Here is a 24,708-nt window from a genome sequence, read left to right on the forward strand (position 1 = left end):
TCTAATCAGGAGACTCATTGAACAACATTGTCTTTGGACCCTTTTCAAAATCTGTCGAACTGATTGATCAAAGAGCCAGAGGCAGAGAATTCCAGGCAGTAGGGCAGCGCACATCGAAACTAAGTCCACCCGCTGAGGCCAGTCTGAACCGGGGCTGAACAAGTTGGTTCTTAGATCTTAAGGTACGGGCTTGAATATAATGCTTAAGTCAGGCAGAGAGGTATTTCGGTGCCATGCCGAGAAAACACCTGTGTGTTAGAGTGAGAATCTTGTGAGTCACTCTGTGCTTTACAGGAAGCCAATGCAGATTCCGTCTTGCTTGTGTAACATGTGCACGTCTGGACAAACCAGAAGGCTGTTACAGTAATCCAGGCACGACTTATCACTTTGGAGATGCCACAAAGTGACCATGGATAAGCTGGCAGTTCATGTCAATAATGAAAAGGCTCAAGAAAATCTCCAACAAGCAAAAGAGCTGTTGCTGAATGACGCCCTCCGCAGGCACTTGTGGCACAGGAGACAGCAGGCAGGCACATGGAGTCAACACCGGGAGTGAGTGCCAGCAAAGTAAGCGTCGTCTGCCATGAAGGCAGAGAAAGATGTAGCAGAAAGGCAGATGCAAATCAGTGACGCAGAGGGCCAGGTGAGAACCTGCAGGGCAGAGGGGCCTACCTTCCATGCAACAGCTCTGGGCATTTGGGGAATGCCCGGATATTCCAAGCACGAAACAAAGTGGCTCATTAGGAGTTCCCCGGTACCCCGCCGGTAATCCTGGTACAATACCGGGGAACTACCATACCGTCTCTGCCACCAGATCAAACAGGCGGCGGAGACGCCTGTTACTCCCCATACCATGGAGTCCGACTCCATGGCATGGGGTTGCCCGAATCACTGGCACTGTTAGTAACGGAGCTGGTGATTCAGGCATTATCTGCCCGTTTGGGCCTGATCTACCAGCAGGTCTGGCCTCTCAAATGATTAGAGTCCCCACCGGCTGACTTCGAGTTAGCCGGTCCGGAAAGGTGCCGGTACACGTTGTTACTGGCACCTTATTTCCCGATCGGCCAACTCATAAGTGTGCACAGGGTGCAGCATAGACCATTTCTCCAAAGCATGTGGCAAGTGCTGGCTGTCTCCACTGAGACTTAAAGTGAAGATGAAGCGAGATTGGCCCTAAATCTCAATGACAGGATGCACAAAAGTGTTGACAGTGGGACACGTGAACCGGATAGGATTTAATAAGTGAATTATTGAGTTCAAACGGTACAGGAAATGTGCATGTAGCAGTACATGACCCAGACAAATTGAGATGGCACAGCAAGAGGAAGTTACAGATGACACAAGATTGTTGCAGCAATTAACAGGTCATGAATTTGAAAACAGGGACATGGGAATAAATAATGAATAAACTTGATAAAATGTTTTGTTCATGTGTTGGACGTATCAAAGGAAGACACACAGAGTATTCCTGTGCTGCTCAGGAGATGTACCTGTTAAGCACAAGGTAAGGCAAATCCCAGATATGTCCAGAATGGGCCTCAAGGACGAGCTCATAGAGCCGGAGAGAAACAAAATGATAGAACCATTGTAGGCCACTGAATGGTTGCCCCCAGTCGTCGTCATCAAGAAAGCTGACTCAAATAAACTAAAGTTATGTGTGGACTTTAGGGGCATAGAGAAATCATTATTGACAGTTTCACCATGCTCATCATTTCCAGACTTGCAGTGATGTTGAACAATGCTTGCCTGTTCAAAAATCTAGATAAACCTACAGCTGATCATCAGAAAATGCTGGACAAAGATTCAAATTCACCTACGGCCTTCATGGCACGGTTTGAAGTGTAAAGAACTATTAGAAAGCAGTTTGGCCTCTCTCCTAATCTCCTTCAGTATTACAGAGAATAATGGCCCATATTCTCTTGATGAAAGAAATGCAACTTACGTCCAAATGATATTAAAGCAATAGAATCTGAGGAGGGGGTCATTACCACAATGGTCAAGATGGTTACCTCTTGAGTAGGTCAAGATAAGCCACAGATGGTAGAAGACTGGCAGAATTCAATAAAATACAGGAAATTGCATAAAGAAGAAGTCGATTTCACGGTGTCCTAATCACGTGACAAGGCAGGCATGAATGGATGAGACTTTCACACCTACGAATGGATCCCTGCCATACACATACTCCTTAACTTTCTCAGACCAAGAAGCAGACTCTAGGCCAAACTACAAAGAGGTAATTGACACATGGCCACTGCTGTGTTGATTGATTGTAACATAATTGGACGGAAGCTGGGGTGCAGACAAACTCCCTGCACCTGGCTGGTTGTTCTGCATGCTGCTCGACGTGAGTGGAAATGTATGAGTGGGGTTGATGCCAACCCAATCATAGTGGACCGTGTAATCTAGGGTCCTATAATAAGTAGAACCAATGAGACATTGTACTTTTAGTGACATTTACAGTAGCCATTTTGAAGGGCTTAGTAGCCCCACCTGACATTGATTATCCAATCCCCTCTCCCCGTTACCACATACAGTTATGGTACCTATGTTAAAGTTACCTTCCTATAACCAATGATGTTGCATGTTAGGTTTTTAAGATTTCGCGTCAGCGATGATGTGTTTTTGATACAAATAATGTGTGTTTTCTGAAATTAAGTGGAGTTTAAGCGAGAGGGAAGATCGAGCTGTTGCTGATGTTCACTCCCCATTTTTTGCCCTTGTCATTAAATGGACTCATTGGGCCTCATTACGACCCTGGCGGAGTGGGTTTACGCCAGCGGTATTCGTGGCGGACCCTTCCGCCCTACTACGAGTTCCCGTAGCGCCATGGAGCGTTTTCCGCCTGGTTTTTCCGGGCGGAGAAATCCATGGCGCTACGGGACCTTGTTGTTAATTACGCCACCGTATTTTACGGTGGCGTAATTAACGCCTTCCCCACTCCCATTATGCCCTATGGGGCAAAAATGGGAATGGGGAAGGGTAAAATGGGGAATGGGGATTTACCGCCCCGCCAAGGTCGGAATGGGGCGGTAAATCCGCCAACCCCCATGGCGCTATCGGCAGCTTTCCGCCGTGCTCCATGGTGCATATTGCACCACGATTTCCGCCAGGGTCGTAATGAGGCCCATTGTCATTATTATTTGGTGCAAGAGTACGAATCTGCATCCCCATCTATCTCGAGGGTGCTGCTGCTCATCTTAAAGGGCTGTTTGAAGACCCCCAGTCATATGGGCCGGCTGAGGTCCATCCAGTTCACAGGAGTTGCATTTGCCCACGTGAAATCATGGACTGCAAATGCATCATGCCTCAAACTTTTTGATCGAGTACTTGCCGCTGCTTTACCATCGATGACAGTGCTTGCGGGATAGGTACCATTAGGATACAGGGGGGAAAAGATGCAGAAAAAGTGATGGCTTCTAATTCTTGGACATTGCCCCAGTCGGAACAGTATTATCCTGTGAACGCAAAGGAGATGTTGTATGACAGCGCACCTCAAAACCTACATGTGGGGAAGGATGTTTTACTTGAGGGCGGATCACAAGCCCTGGTGCGTCTGCTCAGCCCAAGACTGGCAAGATTGGCACCCAAAATCCACAAATTCACTTTGTCCCCTTGATCACGTACCAGGCTAGGAGAAAATGGACAAGCAGGAGGCTCACATTGCGTCAATGTGAAAGAAGCACACCGTCCACTTTCCTAAAAGATTAATGTGTAGCAGTGTCTCTGGACAATGTGTGAGAATGCTGGGAGCACAAGTGAACATGAGTGGAAAGCGGCCATGGAAACTGATGCCACATTGCAAAGAGTGAGACGCTATGCAATCGAAGTGTGTCCAGATGGCTGGTGCCTGTCTGCGGCATTGCAACCATGCCAACACATGGCCACGGAGATATCTGCGATGGAGGAAGGGATATTCATGGGCAACAGAGCCATACCTCAAGTGGGGTGAGGACAAACATGCATGATACAGTGCCTGAGGGGCATATAGCAATTACCCTGACAGAAACAAGGGTGAGAACGGTAAATTGGTGGACAATGTACATGTACTTTGTAAATGTGTAACCTAAGATGTGTTTTCCTTACTGCATTTGTAACCAAAGCCGTGCCCCTTCCTGTAACTGCTGCGCCCTGATACCCCCCGGGTCTGCTGTGCAATACAAATAAACAAACAAACAACGATGTAGACCCAGGAGTGGCTGGATACAGTGACTGCCACTCTTGCTGAGAAAGGACTGCACACTGGGGAAGCCCTTTTGCAAATGGGTCGGAGCCCAGCGAGTCCCTGCAACCAAGTAGGGAAATACTTTACAGGCCCCCTTGTTTTTATTTTTTGTTTTTTTTAATTATGTACTTTGTGGCTTGACATTACAACCGTCAGCAGGAAAACACATTATAAAACCAAACATCCACTATTATACATCTTTAAAAAACTTAAGATCATAATCATTTGACATTCAAATTCCAAGGTATACATAACAAATAAGAGTGTGCACTTCACATTCACAGAGGATTCCACCAATTACAAGTCTGCCAGCAATGGAACTAACAAAAGATCAAAGTAACAATGTAACAAGGTGCAGTTATCAGAATAATCTTACTTCTGTAGCAAACCCAAGGTAGCCCCTAAAGTATCCATCTGCTAACAACGGACGGGTGGTAAGTAGGTGCCTAGCTGTTTCCATCACACTTCCACATAGGTGACATGTCCTGTCCCCCGTCGGAACACCCCTCCAGACGCCTATATAATCCAAAGGCGGAAGTATGCCCAGGCGTAAGTAAATAATACAATGCTCTTACCGAAGAAAGGTTTAGCAGGTAAGTGCTGGGAGAATCTGAGGAGAACCCTTGTGTGGTGTACATTCCACAAATCTACTTTTGAGGGATAAGGAAGGGCTTCAATGTTTTGTATGCAATCCCAACTTGCATTTTTTATCTTAAGAGTTTGGAAAGAAATAGAAGTCAATTCACGCGTGGAGAGCATGAAACCTAATGCGGTTAGATGGTTTTCCACAGAGGGCTTTAATATGCACTATTCAAGGGATTGTTTTGAGTGTTACTAACTATGAATCCAAGTAATAGCTCTGGCAATTCTCGGGCCCATGTCAGTTCAGCCAAAACATGCGCTGCTGTACTATCCATAAAGATCTCGGCACAGGAACAGCTTTCGGGAACACCCAACATAGAGCGGAACAGCTTTCCAATGACCAAAGCAAAAGGCAGAGTGTCCAAACCATACATGATGCCCGGTATTATGCACATTTTTTATAAATTTGCAATAATCGCTCAAGATTATATCCACCTTTCCTTGAGATTACATTTTTATAATAAACCATCGTTTGATTGATCACCTTCGCAGATGTGTATTTACTGTATCTATGTGATCACTGCGCCGCCCGAAATACTGCCCACGGATATTCAGTATGCGACAATGGAGCAGTGATCACATAGATCGCACATCTATGTGTCACTGCCCCAATCTCTGCCTTGTGTCTGCGGGGAACACCCCCCCCCCCGCGCAACCTCCACTCCCCTTGGACGGTATAGTGGGATTCAGCTTTTTCGTTAGTGCCGGATGTGCAGTAGAAGTGCATTTGTTTTCATCATTTTTGCGCAGGAAGGTATTTTTCCTATGCTTGGGGCTTATGGTCCTGTCATTATAGGCATTCCTAGATAACAATACTTGTCTACGACCTCCAAACTGAACGCCCTCCCCCCTCCCCCACACTACAGGTGAAATGATTTTATTTAGCTGGACATTTTCCGATGATCATGACTTTGGTCTTGTTAATGTTTATTTCCATATTATTACAGGTGGCATAGGCTAACAAGGCCTCCAACGAACGCTGTAAACCGATTGGCGTATGATCTAACAACAGTGTCGTCACCGTATGCCAACCATGAAATAAGTTTGTTTCTAATAGAGGTGGAACGTTTTTTGCCTCTCTGATGGCAGTGTACATATCTGCTGCATACAAGTTGTGCAATAGGGGTGCCAGGACGCACCCTTGTTTCAGTCTTGTATTTGTTGGTATAAGACCCTTAGTCTGACCATACTGGCCATTTCACACAGAGAATGACGTTTTAGGGTACATTTCACGAATATAATGCAACAGTATAGGTCAATGCCCCAGGGTGCCAATTTTTCCCATTACCTGAGGCGAGAGACGTGGTCAAATGCACTGCTGTAATCTATATAACATAGGTATCGTTTTTGTTATAATATCGCATTGTATCTGCTACTAAATATTGTCGCGTCCATATGATATGGAGAGTGCTGTGTCCTCTTCGGAACCCTGTTGGGCACATATTTAATAAATTACTCGTCTCAACCCCATATTGGAGCTTCCGCAGCAATAGCGCAGAACATATTTTGCAGCAAGAATCTATCATGGAAAGAACCCTGTAATTCATTGGGTCCTGTTGGTTGCCTCTCTTGAAGACAGGTACGAGGACAGATTCTTTCTAGCAGGATGGTATGTTGCCAGACTGAAGAACGTGAGTAAGTTGCATCTCTAAAACATGGGCCCAAAAATCAGGATGACCCTTTATTTTGGAATTAGAGAGACCGTCTGGCCCTGGTGCTCCAGCGCCCTTAATTTGCCTAATCGCCAATAAAATGTCTTCCACTTCGAAACCATCCAAGCAAAAGTTGGTAAGAAGCAGAGAGCAAGTATCATCACTGACGTTCTTAGGGTCATAGAAAAGGTTTGTATATGTGTCGTCCAGCTTTCATTGGAAATAGGGTTTGTGTTAATGGGGGTTTGCTCAGCCAAGTATTTCCTATAAAAGTGTCAAAAAAGTATTTTTGAGTCGTTCGTTTTGAGTAAGGAAAACAAGAATCTCAAATTTGCATTGCGTAGGCAATGTTTATAGTTTCGTAACCAAGTATTTGTTGTGTAGGGAAATAATACAAGCATGGGTGATCCATAGATCCATACACTAGGGTGATCCATAGATCCATACACTAGGGTGATCCATAGATCCATACACTAGGGTGATCCATAGATCCATACACTAGGGTGATCCATAGATCCATACACTAGGGTGATCCATAGAGACGATATCACCGCCGCCATAAGTGGGATAACACACAAATGAAGTAGAGCAATATGCATTTCGGTCGCCTGACACAAGTATAGCGCTATGGGCAATAATTGCTCTCCGTTGATGTCATACTTTCTCAATGGCAGCTGCGTGGGCAGAATGTGAATTCCACCAGTAGGAACATATCGATTTATGATTAAGCAATGTTCCGAAAGTGGAGATAAACCTTCCATCTGACACCAACAGTGTATTCGTGTATAGCATATCTTGTTTTTGCTCCTATGCAGTGGCTGACTCTCGGTCTGCCTCTATTGGCTGCATAATAGGGGTCCCACAAACACTATTAATGCCATCAATCACAATGGGCCTCATTCTAACTGTGCCGGTCTGGTAACAACGTGTTGTTACTGGACTGGCACACTACGACTCTGCGGGCGGAATGGCACCCACCCGCAGAGTTACACAGAAGTACGGGCACCGTTATTATACTATGGGATTCAATTGGGAATGGGGATTTACACTTTACCGGCGCCTGACTTTCTGGAATGCCGGGGTTGTAATCCCCCGGTGTTACCGGCAAGCCAGGTGCTGGTAAATCTTGGAAGTCCGGTGCAGGGTTACCGCCGGGCTTGTAATGAGGCACAATGGACCTCAATACAACTCTGGCGGTAGCCGCGCCCTTGTAAAGGGCACGGCTGCCGCCGGAATTGCATTTTTTCCAGCACCTGCGAATGGGCATAAACCGGGTCATGCCGAGCTTGATGGACCCGGTAATTGCCCATTTTCGAGTGCCGGAATCAAGGGCGTCCTGATCCCCATTCTGCCCCATAGGGCTGAATGGGGATGGGGAGGTTGGATGCACCGGCACATTCAGAGTTGTTGCCGGTGCATCCGACGTGCTCTGCTCACGGGTGCCGTTACACCCGACTGAAAAACCTGGCAGGTGAAACGGCACCCGCGAGCAGAGCACGTAGTATGGCGGTCCGGGAACGGCGGTACCGGCATGCTTACCGATACCGTAGTTCCCGGACCGCCATGCTTGTAATGAGGCCCAATGACTTTTTTGGAGTCAGGTCTCTTGTAACATAAAAACATCCTTTCCTAAAATAGACGAGAGACCTTCCAGATTAGATAGAAACGAGTGGTAGACCCTGGTGTTCCATGAAAGAAATGTACACATCTCGGTAGAAGTGAGATGTCAAGCACTAAAGGCTCCCACCAATTCCGGTATCTAGCAATCAACCTGGCCAGGCAGCTGTTCTTGCACAGCTTGTTTAACGCGATGATGTAGAAGGCAGCCTCTCTCCGTTATATTGCGTTTGTCTAGAAGAGTACTGGTGGCATTTCTTTTAGGCCGAATGATTTTGGTGGATATTTTAAGGATGGTATGCTTACGAGAGACAGTTAAGTTGAAACCTAAAGCTCTAAGCAAAATAAAATGAGAGCAGATAAATTCAACAATGATGGGTGCGACAAATTCCACCAGGACCCAATTCTTGGGACAGTCAATTTCGGGTAGCTCCACATGGTCCATATCTACATTGGTTATTGTGGTTAGAGCAGGTATCTTGTGAAGAAGACTTCATATAAAACTGAGATTCATAAAAGGGCTTTCCGCCATAGGAGCATGCACCTCGATTTTTAACCATCTGCCCATAATATGGGCAGTAGAGTTATAAGTTGGTAGGCTCGTGTTAGTGCAAAGGTTTGTGAGAAATTGAGTCGGCCGAAAAGTGCCTTTTTGTATAGACTTGCCTAATAGCCTGGCAGTTAAGGTCACAGATTGGTATTACCCAAATTGACCTTTTACAATTGACCTTTTGTCCTAATTGACCTAATTATAGTGGTCCTAATTGACCTTCTACACAATTGACCTTTATATTATTGTAGTTATTTTATATATGTATTGGGTTGGTTTTGGAATATAAATAATATAAGGGGATAGGGTGGGAGGTTGCGGGCGTTTCCCCCGCATATATGTCCTAATTGACCTTTTAAATTAGGTCAATTCTCCTGAGGGCGATTGTGAAAAGGTCAATTAGTATACATCCGACAGGTCTATCTGGTTTGCTATCTGGATTGCCGTCAAAATTCATGTTCATATTAGTATAAATAGCGTGAGTTCCTGCGGTACAAGTTGTTGATTGTGATGGATTTTCCTGTATAGAATCCAAGGTGCTAGAGCTGTGGCTAGAGACTTTTTGCCATAACCCAGACGGTCTGAGGCTGAAGCCATGTAGCAAGAGGGCCTGCAGGGGCTGTAGGGTGATCTTGGAGTTCCCCGGCTTTGCACAATGTGATGATAATCTTTTCAAGCAAGAAGTATTAGTAGAACTGGTTGCACGTGCCGGGTTTTTAGATGGCAACATAACTGCATCGTTCCAACCCGTGAGATTCCCCGTCTTGGTCCCAATGGATTTCAGAAGCGTATCCTGTTTAAGGAGCTTCCTGCGCTTATTGCAGCATTTTTGGCCAGTGAAAGAGTTGGCTAGGGCTGCGGCTACTGACTGAGCAGGGGATATGCATGATAACCCTGCATTTGTGTCTGCTATATCAGCATGCTGACGTTCCGATGGAGCTCTCTGCGTCTGGTGTACCTCCATAGTTTCCAAGAGTTCTGGAGCAGCTTGACAAATGACCGGGGGGGGGGGGTCGAGGTGAAGGATGTGCAGCTGTGTCAAAAGTGGAATCGTCAGAGTAAGATATCAGACTTTCAAGATTGGGGGCAGCAGAAACATGAGTGTCTATGGTGTTGCAGGTACAGCAGCAGACCAACAGGAGCCCCCTAAGAGTCCCGCTGTACAATAAAACACAAATTCAATGGCAACTGCAGTCTCCGTGTGTGAGGGAGGTCCACAGAAACATGTCCTGTGATCTTAGATTGTTCCGGCACTAGTGTCCAGTTCACCCCACTTAGGACCAGGCAGGGATATACTAATAATAGAACCGTTTCTATTCGGGCCTTGTAATCTTGTGGCGGCACTCCAGTCTGCAAAGTCTGCTCTCACTTGCTCCCACTACCGCCTCATGCGCGCGCTATGTGCTAATGTTTTTTTTTTTAATCCAGCATGGAGTGTCAGTAGAGTACAGGCACAGCCAGTCTGCAAAGACTGCTCTCACTTGCTCCCACTTTCGCCTCACGCGCGCATTGCGCGCAAATTCTTTTTTTTAATCCAGCAGGGAGTGTCAGAAGTGTGAGTAGAGCACAGACACAATGAACAGGAAAAGCAATCCAAGGATGCAGACCCCGGTCTGCAAAGTCTGCTCTCACTTGCTCCAACTTGAATCGCACAGGCCAACTTGTGCAGATGGAGCTTGATGGAAGATATCGGGCGAGGGTGCTGGTGGATTACTTGGCCAGACTGGGAGAGCATTCTATGTCTGACATATCCACATAAATGATGCATACCTTGTTGAAAGATACTTTTGCAGGGAAGGAATGAACAAAGAACTGACTACAGGCAACTGAATTAATTTAGCCATGAACGAAATAATAGGTTTTTTCAGAAAAGCTCTTTATCACCCTCAAGCCAATGTGCAATTGGAAAGGACAAACATATTTCTCAAAGTCAATCCCCCGTTGACGCTTGCCTCAAATAAAGAAGCAAAGTGTACAGCTTTGGAATACGTAGCCATGCAGAGACTGACCCCAAATACCCTTACAAAAGTGTCACCTTTTCAAGTGTTGAGAGGTAGGAGAACACACTCGAGATTGAGTCCGTCTTTGCTAACCGGTATCAACAGTGGCTCGACTATGTCAATGAAATGCATAACATGTAGGATAAAGACAAGACAAAGCAGCTGATGGAAAGCTATGATTTGAAACATGCAGTGAGAACACTGGACATACAACCAGAAGATTAAAATACAGTAAATTCAGAATTGGCAACACAGCTTTTCAAAGTGTAGCAGTTCTGTCTAGAGGGTGAAGACAGTGTTCACTGAAGAGGTCGGTGTCTGCAACATGGAGAGGGCTGCAAGGTGTGAAAAGGAAACAAGTAACAGATATGCCTTTGCACACTGTCCACAGCTATGGTGAACAAGAAGAAGAGTTCTGAAATCGCAATAAACGGACAGGAACATGAACAAGACAGGGGTGAGGATCCCAACATGGAGGGGGTGCAGGAAATACCAGAGGAAATAGAGGTGTGTGAACTAAGTCAGAATGCAGATCACGAGACTTCCCAACGCACTCCAATTGGGAGTACTGAAGAAGCCAGGACATGAGCATACAATGCCTCCCGGATACAAATACTGTAAGTTATTTGCAGACCCATTTCTGGGAGTGGGCAAACCGGGTGGCAGCCTTGGGCACAGTTGGGGGTGAGGGGCACAGCAGGCAGTCTGTTAATCTCCTTCCTTGGAGAACAGGTGACCTTTGCTTTGTAACAGCACTGCATGGACTGCGGACATGGACATAACAGGTAACTTTACACACAGACACTTTGCCAACATGACATGGCTGTGTGGGGAAGAATAGGTAGGAGGGGGATCACTTAAATTTGTGAACCGGACCGACCCAACCTTGGGGCACAATCATAGGGCTGTGGCTACTAATGCTCTTGGTTTTCAGGGTGCCCCCTGACACTGCAGTATGAGCAGAAGTAGTTTCAACCATTGCGGTTCCTAATATGTAGTTCCCCTTGAATTTGAACCCAGTGTGACGACAGCAGAAGGTACACCCATGATTCAGTAGAGAGGATGCGCCTGAAGCAGGGTTCTTAACGTGAAGGAAGGAGGAATGTTCTGTTCCAGCATGGATCAGCTGAGTTGGAGAGAGTAAAGTGACTTGTAGCAATAACCTCTTTTGCAGCCAGAAAGGGGTGCAGCATGGAACTGGTTTAGTGTACCTGATTTCACATATCAATAACATCGATTTGACAATTGGATGATAATAATTATTGTAGCCAGCTCTTATTAGATCCGGGTAGCTCCCTTCAAGCGCTGGTTGGAAACCCCTGTAGGGCTAAGAAAGCATTGTTCGAATGGAATTGGATCCATACAACCAAGGATTTTCACGGTTATCCCTCAATCGTGCATCTCTGTGGAGAACACAAGAGACTGGGCATTTGGGCTCAGTTTCTGGGGATTTATCCCTGTAGGGGTGTGCGGAAACAGTTCTTAAGATTCCTCCTGAATATCTTGCACACTAAATAAATCTTATTACGCCATGGCTGTGAGAATACTGAGCCACTATATTGTAGATTCTGTCAAGTAAGGACGCAGAGGGAGACATGAATGCATTTGCTGGCGGGATGTGCACCGTTGTCAGGGAAACAAGCTCTGGCCTTCAGGAATCATATTGAGTGTTTTCAGAGTTCAGGCCTTGAGACTTTGTGGGAATTATAACTGGCTGGCCGAACCACTTCCATTGTGATAGTGGTAGTGAAGTTTGTAATTTTCTTTTAATCTTTGAGATTGTGAATGCTCCATGGACAGTGTTTTAATAGCTGGGCGATACTCATTTTATAATTTATTCTCAGTTTCTTGTATCTTTTGGATTTTGTTTTTAGTTAGTTAATATTTTTTTTCTTTTCTTTTTCTTTTTGAGATTTTCTTTTGCTGTGTTGTTATAAAACTGTTTTAGTGTATTGTTAAAGGTTATTGTTATTTAACCAATAAAACAAAAACAAACAAAAACAATAATAATAATAACGTGTTTTTATAACAATTGATGATGGATTCCTCCAAGGTCTAAGCGCTATAACAGGTGCTTTTATTATCTAGTTTACTGCTGGAACTCAATTAATCGGCCACATAAAAATAAAGGGCTGAGTCACTACCTGGAATCAAACATGCATCTGCAGTTTATACCCACATTTCCCAGTACTTAACCCACTGAGCTGTCTCAACACCCAGATTGCCATACTCGAATTCTTTCAGGCTAACTTTAAATGGGGCTGATTTTGGATATATTTACAGTTTTTGGTACGGCTTTGTGAAATTCTGATTGATACCCAGTGTGAAAGGACCGTAGAACGCTACAGCACGTCACCATATTGCCAGCCCCCTCCCCATGTCTCAAATGAAAATGTCTCAGCACCGGGGAACTCTAACATTCTCAGAAGCTACATAGGGCAGCTTGTACGCCGGGAGCACAGCGTAGTGCTATGTCTGGAAGTGTAGAACCCCTGTTTTTTGCATTAGGGCGGTCACCGGCTTTGGTGAGGCTCAGGGACCAAAAAGGTGGTGAGGTCCGATTATTATTTTTTGCACTGGTCCAGCAGCACCACCGACAGAAGACACAAGAACTGCCCTTTGAATATATCGGAGGAGGAACCAGAATTTGATTTGTCATTATGACTGCAAATGGATCCAGTAAAACCATTTTGCTGCTAGTTGCTTCTGGTTGGCTGGAATTTCTACCAAGATCATATTTAATACTTAAGTCTCTCTCGTTGTGGTTCAAGCGAGAGCCATAAGTAAGTCATTATCAGGTTCCAAGTATGTCAATCACACCCTCTTTAAGCAGTGCCATGAACTCTTGTCAGCCTGCCAGGCAGCGATCTTTAGTGAGGGCAGACCCTCCTTTGCCACATAACCCCAAACACAATTATTGCCAATGCTTTCCCAAGGGGAAGCATCTATCTCAATTGGACCCAAATTCCATTTGATAATTTCCAAACAGTTTCCCCTGGATCCAGTTTCTGAATATGAGATTTTGAACATCTGAACTGCTTTTAGGAAAGTTGAAGTGGTGCTTTTTCTCCATCCCTGTGCACCGCACCCCCCTTCCTCTCCCTGACCATGCATCTGCAGGCAACTAGATGAAAGTTCCACTCTTGCCCTCTCTTGGGTAGGAATGCCTGGCACAACTGCGATTGTTTAATCTGGGGAGCCTCCCGACTAACCAAACATGCCTGCCAAGTGTTTGACTTCTCTGTGAAACAGCGGGCACTCTTAAGTGGACCCGGCATTGGAAATGCCAACAGTTTGGGCTTTGGTGTAGATATGGGAACGTTATTTGCCAGGCAAGGCTGCAATGCTAGCAACTGACCATTAATGGGAGCAGCTTTAAAATGGTGCACGTACCTGGGCATATGGTAGCAGTGCCTGGAAAATGCATATGCCTATACAAAAGCCGAAACTGTTGGCTTTGCCAATGTTTGTGTTTGACAGGACTTCAGTGAAAGACATGCATACTGCTTATAAATCAACTGGCTGAAGCAGACCTGTGAAGGCATTTTTATTACACCATTAGCGTTGACAGCACCAATTCAGGCAATGATATCCCAGAAGACTGCTGTGAAAAAAAACTTGGCAGGCACTTCCAGGGCAAAGTTTGATTTTAAGGTGCAATAAAGATTGCTGCCAGAGATCCCTGAGGGTGTGTGTTGAGGGGGGAGGGGCAGGAAATGGTTGGGAATGGCCATGGAAGTCAATGGTTGGATAAATAGCCAAACAACACTTCAATCATTGTGTCCCTCCTCATTTGCCATCTCTCCCTAGCTGTACTCCAATGCATTTCAGCGTATAGGTGGCACTAAAGCGCCACTTTATAACCAAAACTAAAAATGTTACCTTTGCGATGCCCTGTGTCACTGAAGACAGGGCTGGGCCCCGTTTATAGCATGAGGCCAGGCGCACATTTCGCACCCTGCTCCCTCTTGTGACTGCCCTGCCCCAGGCCTACTTCCCACACACGGCTATGGATGTCGCTGTGTGTTTCAGGCCTGACCGAGGGCTCCTTTTTTCGCCTATTCAACAGTGAGCCTTCCCTTGCCTTCGCGCCAACACTCTCTCTTATTGGCTAAGTGCCAAACTGCAAAACACTCTCTAGCCCCACCCCAGAGTCTAAACAAGAACCGAACCCCTAAACCTAAACCCTTCCCACCCCTGCCAACAGCTCAGGGAAGAGCTGGCTTTCACTTTGAGTCATCAACTGGAGTGTCTCCCTCTAGCCCACACACTTCAGTTCCGGAGCCTAAGGTATGGCTTAGTATGACGCAAGTAACCTCTAAGTTCGATGTATGACTTATTTAAATGAACTTGCATGCCCAATGCCAGGAGAGTTAATATGTGCCTAAAACTGTCCACGGTGTTACAGGGATTATTGGGTTGTGCGATTTAAATGCCCCTTATACTACATATGAGATAATGTACATTTTAAGTAGGTTCCAAGCAGCCAAGCAATTCTGTGATAATGTAGAGGCACAAGGCCACATGTCATTTGTTTTTATTATGCTTAGGAGAACTCTCAGGTGGCTTGCAATGTCGTCACAAAATAGGGGTATTTTATTGTTTATAATACAATTTAACACCATGGGCCTCATTCCGAGTACGGCGGTCTGGAAATAAGGGTGCCGGTTACAACATGCCAGCACAGACTGTCATACTACGAGAATGCTGGTAGGGGCCACGGATATCCTGGAAGGCCTGCCTGCCTGCCGGGTTCTCATGCCCCTACCGGCATGTCTCTCACTGAAGCACCGGCACTGTTAGCAACGGTGCCGGTGCTTCAGTGACCCCATTACTGTACTGTGTTTTCCCTAACACTGTTGCTGCCGCATTTAAGGGTCTGCCCAATCTTGAGTCTGGCGTGTTCAACCCCAGCTGATAGCTGGGGTTAAACATGCCGGAAAAATGGCAATTTTTGGCTCTATTGCAGCGCGATAATTGCACCAAAAACACCGCCGGATGGGTGGACGCTAACGCTAATAAAGTTGGGCGGTATCCAAGCCGGGATACCGCCCAACTCATGACCAGGGCCTGTGCGCTCATTAAGACGTGCAGTGTACACATTCACACTGCATTAAATCATAGGTGTGAACTTGCAGACACCTCCTGGCATACAAACATACACCCACTTACACACTCCCTCGCATGCATGCACGCATACATTCATATATGAATACATACATACTATCCCGGCATGCACACAAATACACTTTTTTTAGTTAATGGTAATTATTGAAAGCCAGGGCCATACAAAAGCTGAGCCAGCAGTTAAGCCTTAAACTGAAACATGGGGGTTGGGAGGGTCCTACTGACATCCCCAGGGCAGGCTTTTGCCCTCTGCCTCTACCTTCACTTCAATGCCTGTTTTCTCACCTGGAGAGTTGTGTATTTGCTTAAGTAAATACACCGTTCTCCTGGGTGAGAAATGTAGACAGGTTCTAGTGTCTGAGCCCCAGGCTGGGCCTAACAGCAAAGTGATGCCTGCTGAGTCAAAGTGGGGGGCGTTATTCCTCCCAAGCCCATGCCTAACACCGCCCCTGCATACGTAATCTGCCCTAAACTTCAGAGGGACAGGGAGAGATTAGTCACCAGTTCAATGACTGGACCCACAGCAGTGAGATTACCCAGCACGGGGACCACGTACGAATGACCACCCCAGAACCCCTCAAGTACCTCCTCTAGAAGCTCTTGTTAGGTGGCATGGCCCAAGTGCACACATACGTAGGCCACGCCCCCTAATGAGAGCCCTCCTGGATTTAGCATCCCACTTAATCCACGGAACTCGATCCATTTCAGCACCTCTGCCTCTAATACTGTTATTATTGAATGGGGTACACCCCCTTTTGGCGCAGCCGTTTCGCCGCGGGCCGGTTCGGCGCGGCCAGTTGGCCGCAGCGGCCAGTTCGCCGCGCCCATTTCGGCGCGGGAGCCTTTCTGGCGCCGCCGATTTGGCGCGAGGGACGTTTGGACGTGGCTGACATTGCAGCCACATCTAAACTCCCTCACGCCAAATTTAAAAGCATAATTATTTTCAAATGCAGCACGTTGACAGGAACTGTGCCTGACAACTTGTTGCATTTGAAAATAATTTGGGGTCAAGTGACTGGCGTGAAGTGTAGTATTTTTTATTGTGATTTTCCCAAATGCTTTATTACTATTTTTTGTTATTTGACTGTTCAATTATGTGAGTTAAATATGCAAGTTTTGCTGCCTCAGGCACGAGGCCAGTTCGGTCTGGTGGTTAAGTTCCAAGCCTCACAATCTTGCAGGCCATGGTTCGTGGCTGGGATAAAGCTTTTAATGTTATTCTATTTGAAAAAAAAAGAATGTGATGTTTTGCAAATAGAATAAAATTAAAAGCTTTAGCCCAGCCAGGAACCATGGCCTGCAAGATTGTGAGGCTTGGAACTTAACCACAAGACCAAACTGGCCTTCTTCCTGGGGCTGCAAAAGTTACATATTTAAACCTCCATGATTGAACAGTCTAATAAAAAGAAATAATAATAAAGCATTTGGGCAATTCTCAATAAAAAAGAACCCTCTGCCCACTACCACCCCCCTCCTCCCACCACCTGCCCACTACCACCTCCCACCACCTGCCAGCTACCACCTATAACCCCCTGTCAGCTACCACCTCCCTCCTCCCACCACCTGCCCACTACCACCTCCCACCACCTGCCAGCTACCACCTATAACCCCCTGTCAGCTACCACCTCCCTCCTCCCACCACCTGCCAGATACCACCTATAACCCCCTGTCAGCTACCACCTCCCTCCTCCCACCACCTGCCAGATACCACCTCTAACCCCCTGTCAGCTCTCTCCTCCACCCCCGCAAGATGCCACGAACCCCCTGCCCACTACCACCTCTCGCCTCCCACCACCACCTGTAACCCCCTGCCAGCTACCACCTCTAACCCCCTGCCAGCTACCACCTCCCCCCTCCCACCCCCTGCCCACTACCACCTCCCCCCTCCCACCACCTGCCCACTACCACCTGCAACCCCCTGTCAGATACCACCTCTCCCCTCCACCCCCGCAGGATGCCACGAACCACCTGCCCACTACCACCTCTCTCCCCATGACAGGGATTACAGGGATTCGCTGGAGGTAGTGGCCTTGCGGTAAGTTCTCTACCCCGCAGTCTTGCAGGCCATGGTTTGTGGATAAACTGAACCTTTCTTTAATTTCCCCTTTTAAATAAAAATAATGTGATATTTTGCAAATAGAATAAAATTAAAAGCTTTAGCCCACCCACGAACCATGGCCTGCAAGATTGTGAGGCTTGGAACTTACCCACAAGACCAAACTGGCCTTGTACCTGGGACAGCAAAAGTTACATATTTAACTCCCATAATTGAACAGTCTAAGAAAAAAATAATAATAAAGCATTTGATATGATATGATAGTTTATTTATATAGCGCCTATACACAATGTGTTTCATGGCGCTATATAAATAAACTATCATATCAAATGCTGTATTATTTTTTTTGGGCAATTCACAATAAAAAATACTGAACGACGCAAAACAATGACAATTCCCACCCCCCCCCCCCCCCCACCCCCCGCGCCAAAACATCCCCGCGCCCAAATGTCGCAGCGCCGAACTGGGCGCGCCCAATTGTCTCCTGCGCCGAATCGGTCGCGGCGAATCGGCCCGCGCCGAACTGGCCGCGCCTAATCGTCCTGCTCGGTATTGAATGCTCTAAATCTACCAGAGCCAGAAAAAGGGCGCCCTCTTGTGTCCATCTTTATGTAGTGCAGAGGAATGGTGGGCAATGTCAATGAGTGGAGAAAAAACCTAATCGTGATAACTGTGCTCTCCTTTGTGCTTAAAATCTTTCCAAACAAAGGAGAATGCATGGCTCACCCATAAGAAAAGACTCAGGTTGGATCGAGCGCTGCTTCTTTCCTTTTTACTGAACATATTTTTCAGGTAAATACGATGATGTTTTCAACTCAGTGTAAAAATTGTTTATCAATTAAAACAAATAAAGAAAAAAAAGAAAGATGGAGGCCCCCGCCCCTGCACCTGTCCTTCCTTGCACCCGTCCCCTTGCCCCATCAGCTGGATGCTGATGGGCGCGTAGCCCGGTCGCCCCTCATGAAAGAGCATCATTGCTGAAGGAGCGAGGGTCCCCACTAAGGAGGCCGACCCTTTAATGGTAACCTGCAGGAGGAGGCCTTGTGATATTGCAAGTCAAGTGTAATAGGAAATTCCAGTTGGATTGTGATGCCATTTTCTTTTTACACGTCAATAGTGATGTCACAACTGAACAGTGAGAGGAAAATGATGAACTGGTTTTTAACAGACGTTAAAGGCTTCCATTTATTATAACAGTATAATACATTTCTCTGGTACCTGGATTCCCTATTCAGTGTGTATTTTGTGCAATATTTTATTTCGTCATTTGGTGTAACAGTGACCTAGCCCCCAAGGGGCACCACAGCTTACGCACAAAAAGCAGAGGTTATTAGAGGCAATCGAGTGGGAAAATAGAGGACGTATAACCTAGCAGTAATCCGCCGCCTAGAAGCCCACATTCTCTGCCAAACATAGTCAGGCACTATGCTGAGGAACTCTTGGGCGATCTGTTGTGGAAGAGAACAGCAACAACCTGGCTTCCATGAAACTGCACACAGGGTTGCCATGCACTGGGCATTTCACTTCCTCTGTCTGTGTGTATGCATGTGTGTTTCTGTGAGCAACAACGTTCACATGGAGGCCTCTTGGCGCTAATGACAGATTGTCTAAAAACAAGTAAGCCAGGGGAGAGGAGGGCATGTTGGTGCTCCAAACAGGCTGTTTGTGTTGCGAAGCAGAATTTCCGTAAAGTAAGAAGAATTTTACAGCTTCTGATAGGCGAAGGCAGACGGGTGCAGGATTGGGGCACCCTAAAACTGAAGGTGCCGCTACCCCTCTTCACTCTGCGACATCTTGGGATAGTCAATAGGTGGCGGTTGTGCGATCTTAGCGGTCTAGCTGGAGGTACATCTGTTGCCTGTCTCCTAAAGGGTTCTTATGTTGGCCACGCAGCATTTAATGAATAAGGCACGCGAGTAACTGAACAATGATCCTTGTTTGACTGAGAACCAATGCAAGGAATGCAGGCCAGGGAAGATGCGGTTGAATTTCTTTGCTCGGAGCGGGACGTTGGCCGCAACGTTTTGCACACGCTGCAGTCTAGCAACCGATCCAGAGCTAAGTCCAATGAAAACGGCACTGTTGCCAAAGTGTAATCTTGAAGAGACCAAAGCGTTCATGGTAGTGATTTTCTGGTCTAATCAGAAGAAGCATAAGACTCTCTAAAGGTGCCTAAATTGAGAGAACCTGGATCTAGTTATAGGGGCCTGTGGAAAATGGATGGGTCAGAGCGGAAAATCATACTGAAATGATTCACCTGTGCTGAAGGAGTAGAGCATTTTCCAAAAGATTCTGGTAAGAAATTGTATACCCGGGGGAAGAGCTGCGTTGGCCTTCATCGGCTGTCATTACCTCCATCTTAGTAGGGTTGAGCCACAGGTAATTGCCAGGTAATCCATCCAGTTCTTAATAGCAAGCAAGCGTGTTTAGTCTTGTTGGCTGTGTCTGATCTATTTACACACAACAGCATCAGCAGCATGGTTCAGGGGGAAAAAGACCATGTCTACGAGTGGTGTTGGTTAGAGCCTCTAAGTAAAGATTAAAAGGTAGGGGGCAATGAGCCGACCCCCGAGGAAGTCACCCATAATGGCTTCTTTAGCGAAGTGACATTTTCCAGTTTACCTGTGAACAGTAGGTGAGAAATAACTCCATCAGGGTTTTAAGTGGATCCGGGCTAGCAGGGGCCCATTCCGACTTGCCGCAGCCATGCCGACACCCCAGGCAGCAGTGTAGCCGAAGTGCTGCAGTTACACGGGTTGCCTGCAGGTGTCAGCACTTCGGAAGTACTGACAACTGCAGGCAGCCAGTGTAACCGTGGCTTCGGCTACACGGCTGCCAGATGACTCTGAACTCCAAAACAGGAGTAGGGCTGAAGGGTCTAGTCTCTCCTTTTGTTTCTGAGTAAAGCGTTTTCATGCTGCATGAAGCCTTTAAAACGAGGCTTCACGATGCGTGATGACTCTTTACTCGGAGACAAAAGAAGAGACTGGGCCCTCCAGCCCTACTACTGTTTCGGAGTAGAGAGTCATCACGCAGCAGGCAGCCCTTTCATTCAAGGAGCCAGTGCTTTTTAACCATGCAGGGCTTTAAGAAAAAAAGGAAAAACTGGGAGCCCTGCCTGTGATGTACTGAATCAAACATGTCCCAAGAATCAAGCAGGACCAGCGCTCCAGTGCCCCCCCCTACTATGCCCCCTCAGGATAATGAAGCCCGGTTGTAGTCCCTATAGCTCTACTATGATGGGGGCTAAAGGCCTGCCTACGAGGAACCGAGCAGATGAGCCTATCGGTACATGTGGTTGGAGCTGGGGCAGAACAGAGAAGAGAGTGACAGTGGTTTGCCCAAAAGAGGAGTTTTAGAAATAGGACGAAAATGTTTAAGATCCAGAACACGCAAAGGTGGCTTCTTAAGAAGGGGGGGGGCGCATGTACCTGTAAACAAAATGCAAAAATCATCAAAAGTCAGTATTTTCCACTCTGAAGTTAGCCCTTTTATTTTATCAGGTAATTAAAATAGAGCACACACCAAAGGTATCTTAAAGAAAATTGCAACACTTCATATTCATGCCCGACCCAGATGCAAAACAAATGTGCTTATGTATCCGGCACCCATGCCAATACTGACTCTATGCCATATCTATAGCATCCTTGGGTATATTGGCTTGTTGCCGAGGGTCCCCTTGCTCTGTATCATTACATTAGCCCTTCACCACCTGGTTCGCGCTCACCTATAAGAGCCCCCATTAAGCTCAAGAGATTGCATTGAAGTACCAAGAGGTCGGGGGTGCAAGGTAGGACTGTTCAGCTGTTTATCCACCCATCGATTGCCCATGGCCATGCCACTTCCTGAGGCCATGCCACTCACTACATCCTTCCCTGCCAAAATCGCATCCAGTCCTCCTGGGATCACGTTTGGCTACCTCTAGCATGCAGTAACATCAAACATGTTCAATGGGGGGGGGCATGGCAGTGTTATTTCTAAGCAGTCTTTAGAGAGTTAATGGTTTACTTGCAGCTGTAAATACGCGCCTTGTGTAATAAGATTGTCTGAACCAAGTGTGCCTTCAGCCACTTGTGTTATCAGCACTATGCTCGCGTCTGTTCCTTGCACGGCGGTGCTGTTTCTAACAAGCATTGGCAAAGCCAACAGTGTGTAGTATTAGGTAGGCATTTACCAGACGAACATTCACTCACACCATGAGCTCTTGTCGTCTTGTAGCCAGGGAGTACCAGTATGGCACTGCCGACAAATGCCTACCCTATGCCCGCACATTAGCCTAAAATATCGGTTTTGCCAGTTCCTGTTTGGAGACGTGTCTGCCAAACTAAGAAATAAATACAAAGTTTAAGAACATGTCCGTTGCCGAATCTGAAAACACAACGAGGTGTAATGTTGTCCGTTTAAAAAGTTCACATCACAAACCGCACAAAAGAGGCGGCAACCAAGAAGAAAGGGTAAGGCAAAGCGCGGGCAAGCAGAAGAGGAAGCGGAAGGAAAGCCAAGGCGAGGCCCTGGTCGGGTTCCCTGATACAAAGCGCGCATCTGCCCCTCACTCAGACATGTCTGAACTTGCAACGTGACACCAGAGACGCCCACTCGCCCAGCACACACAAAAGAGCACAGGACCTAACGGGCCGTGTGCACGTGGCCTTCTGTTTACATTCCGCACCTCCAGGCTTTCAGCAGAACACAGAGAAACTGGGCCAACAAGAACATATTTGCAAATGTATTTTGCATTTCTTTCATTTCCATGAGCTTTCTACGTCATTCTTCTGGCTTCAAGGCTCCTGTTGTCTTTGGCCTGCCTTCTTTTGTCCCTCTGAGCAAATTAGCACTGTGGCATTACTAACAGTCAGCACACAGGACTTTTGTCATTAACTTCCTCTGACCCTCACCTTAAAAAGAGTCTACCCACACTGACAAAGATGCCAGGGCCACCATCAAACACTTGCTCCGTGAGTTCACCTAAAGTGTGATAACTCTACTGCTTTAACTGGTCCGGGTCTCTCTGGGTCCCAGATCTGGCAAAACAGTAAAAGAACTCCCAACTCAGGTCATTAAAGCATTCCTAATTGTGGCCAAGATGATAGTTTGGGGACCCCCTTTCACTTTTCTATGCTGCTGGATCTTCTCTGGCAGCTTCCTTCCGCCCATCCATTAGGTGATTTTTTTTTTAACAGCCCACCATGGTAGACCCTCCTGTTGATTCCCTCTCTCACCTTAGCGTGGGCATCCCAGTGCCTTGTCCTCCCCCCTCTTTATCCAGACCCCTCGCTCCCCCCTCCCTCTTCACCCCCCCTTCCTCCCGGCATAAGTCATACATTACATGTTGAACCAAAGAATGACACCGACACTTTGTTTAAGATTGGGAGATTAGAATGCCTCAGCAGCTTTATTTTGCATAAAGTCTTGGAGTTATCTTACAGGCGATCCGTAATTCACCGCCACTGGTATACTACTCAATGTGCGGCTACCTAGGTATTCCTTGCCCCCCCCCCTTAGCGTCATCGTCCGGTGGACGCCTCAGATTGAGCCCGGCCCTTGCTAGTAACCTCTCTCTACCCCGGCCGTTTGTGATTTGATTTTTCCCACCCCGTGTTTTCCCTAGGCCCCCTTTTTTCTCTAGGTCTTAGTTGGGAATACCCGACCCCCCCGCTCCTCCCCTGACACTTCCCCTGTGACCTGGTCTGGGTCTAGCTAAAACCGGCAGCCACGCGGTGCCTCGCTAATGTTCAGGTTCCTATACCGGCACCACCACAAGTGCCCCAACATTACACATATTCCATATCCGTAGTTAGGGCTGACACCGCCCTCCGATGCCGGCCCCCACTTTCTGCCTGCCTAGTTGGTCATCGCTTTGCGACGTCCATCTAACCTTTTCCTTTCTAACTCTACTCTGTCTCCCCTACGTCCCCCAGTTGCTGCTGGTACTGGAATCCCAGTCCTATCTATGCTATGCAACCCCCAGGTCTCCCGTCCGTCTTCCCGAGCCCCCAAGAACTTCCCTGTTCCCTCTCTCCCAAGGCCCCCCCGGTAAAGTCTTACCCAGTGCCCCCCCTGCCAGCGTCATGTCTCTTCCGGATACCCTATCCCTCCTTCTTCCTTCCTTTCCCAACTGGCTCCTCCATTCCCCCGGTCCACCCTTTGCTGCGCCCCGCCAAGCCCCCTTTTTCCTCTCCTTTCTGGCCCTCCCTGTCCTGGCTCCCTTTCCCCCCAGATATCTTCCCTTTCTTGAATCCCCCCACAACCCCCCCCCTTCGTGAAGACTTCCCCTTGCTGTTATTTTGTCACCGTTACCTAACCCCCCGTATTCTCCTCTTGTTCCCCCCCCAACCGGCTTCTCTTGCTGCCCTTGTTTGAGTTTGTTGTTCGTTCCCTCCCCCCCGCAATTTTGGTCTTGGAATTGGCTCCCAAGTCCCCTACATCCCTCCCCTTTTTCCCAGGGCCTCCCCCAAGCCTATTGCTCTTGGGGCGCCGTACATCTAATCTATTGGCTGATCATTCCCCTATAGGTCTGTCAGTGCTTTGTTAAAGGGATCGCAATGTAACTCCGCTGGGCAACCTGTAAAACAAAAAGACAATTTATTACCAAACATTTTTTATTTTGGGACGGCGGGTGGGAAACGAAACGATGCTCCAGTGAGGCGGGAAACCGAGGGAGAATGTGCGATTGTTCTCACAAGCCCGTGCCTTTATGGGCTGGCTTCTCCTCGGTTTCCCACCCCGCCCCTCCGGTTTTGCGTGCTTCAGGGGGGCGGGCTCCGTGTGCCTCTCTTCCTCCCGCCCCCCTGACCAATAGTCCCTTGAGGGGGGGAGGGCGGCTGGACCGCCCCCACTAAGGG

At 47.2% G+C, this 24,708-nt stretch overlaps 1 protein-coding gene across 1 annotated transcript in view; it reads left to right on the plus strand.

Annotated features, from left to right (window-relative positions):
- LOC138453125 (sarcoplasmic reticulum histidine-rich calcium-binding protein-like) overlaps nucleotides 1-24,708 on the plus strand; it is a 157,695-nt gene that overhangs the window by 102,773 nt on the left and 30,214 nt on the right. The window lies entirely within an intron of this gene.

This window comes from Ambystoma mexicanum, chromosome 1p, assembly GCF_040938575.1.
Source record: "Ambystoma mexicanum isolate Mex_15411 chromosome 1p, UKY_AmexF1_1, whole genome shotgun sequence".
Classification (NCBI taxonomy): Eukaryota; Metazoa; Chordata; class Amphibia; order Caudata; family Ambystomatidae; genus Ambystoma; species Ambystoma mexicanum.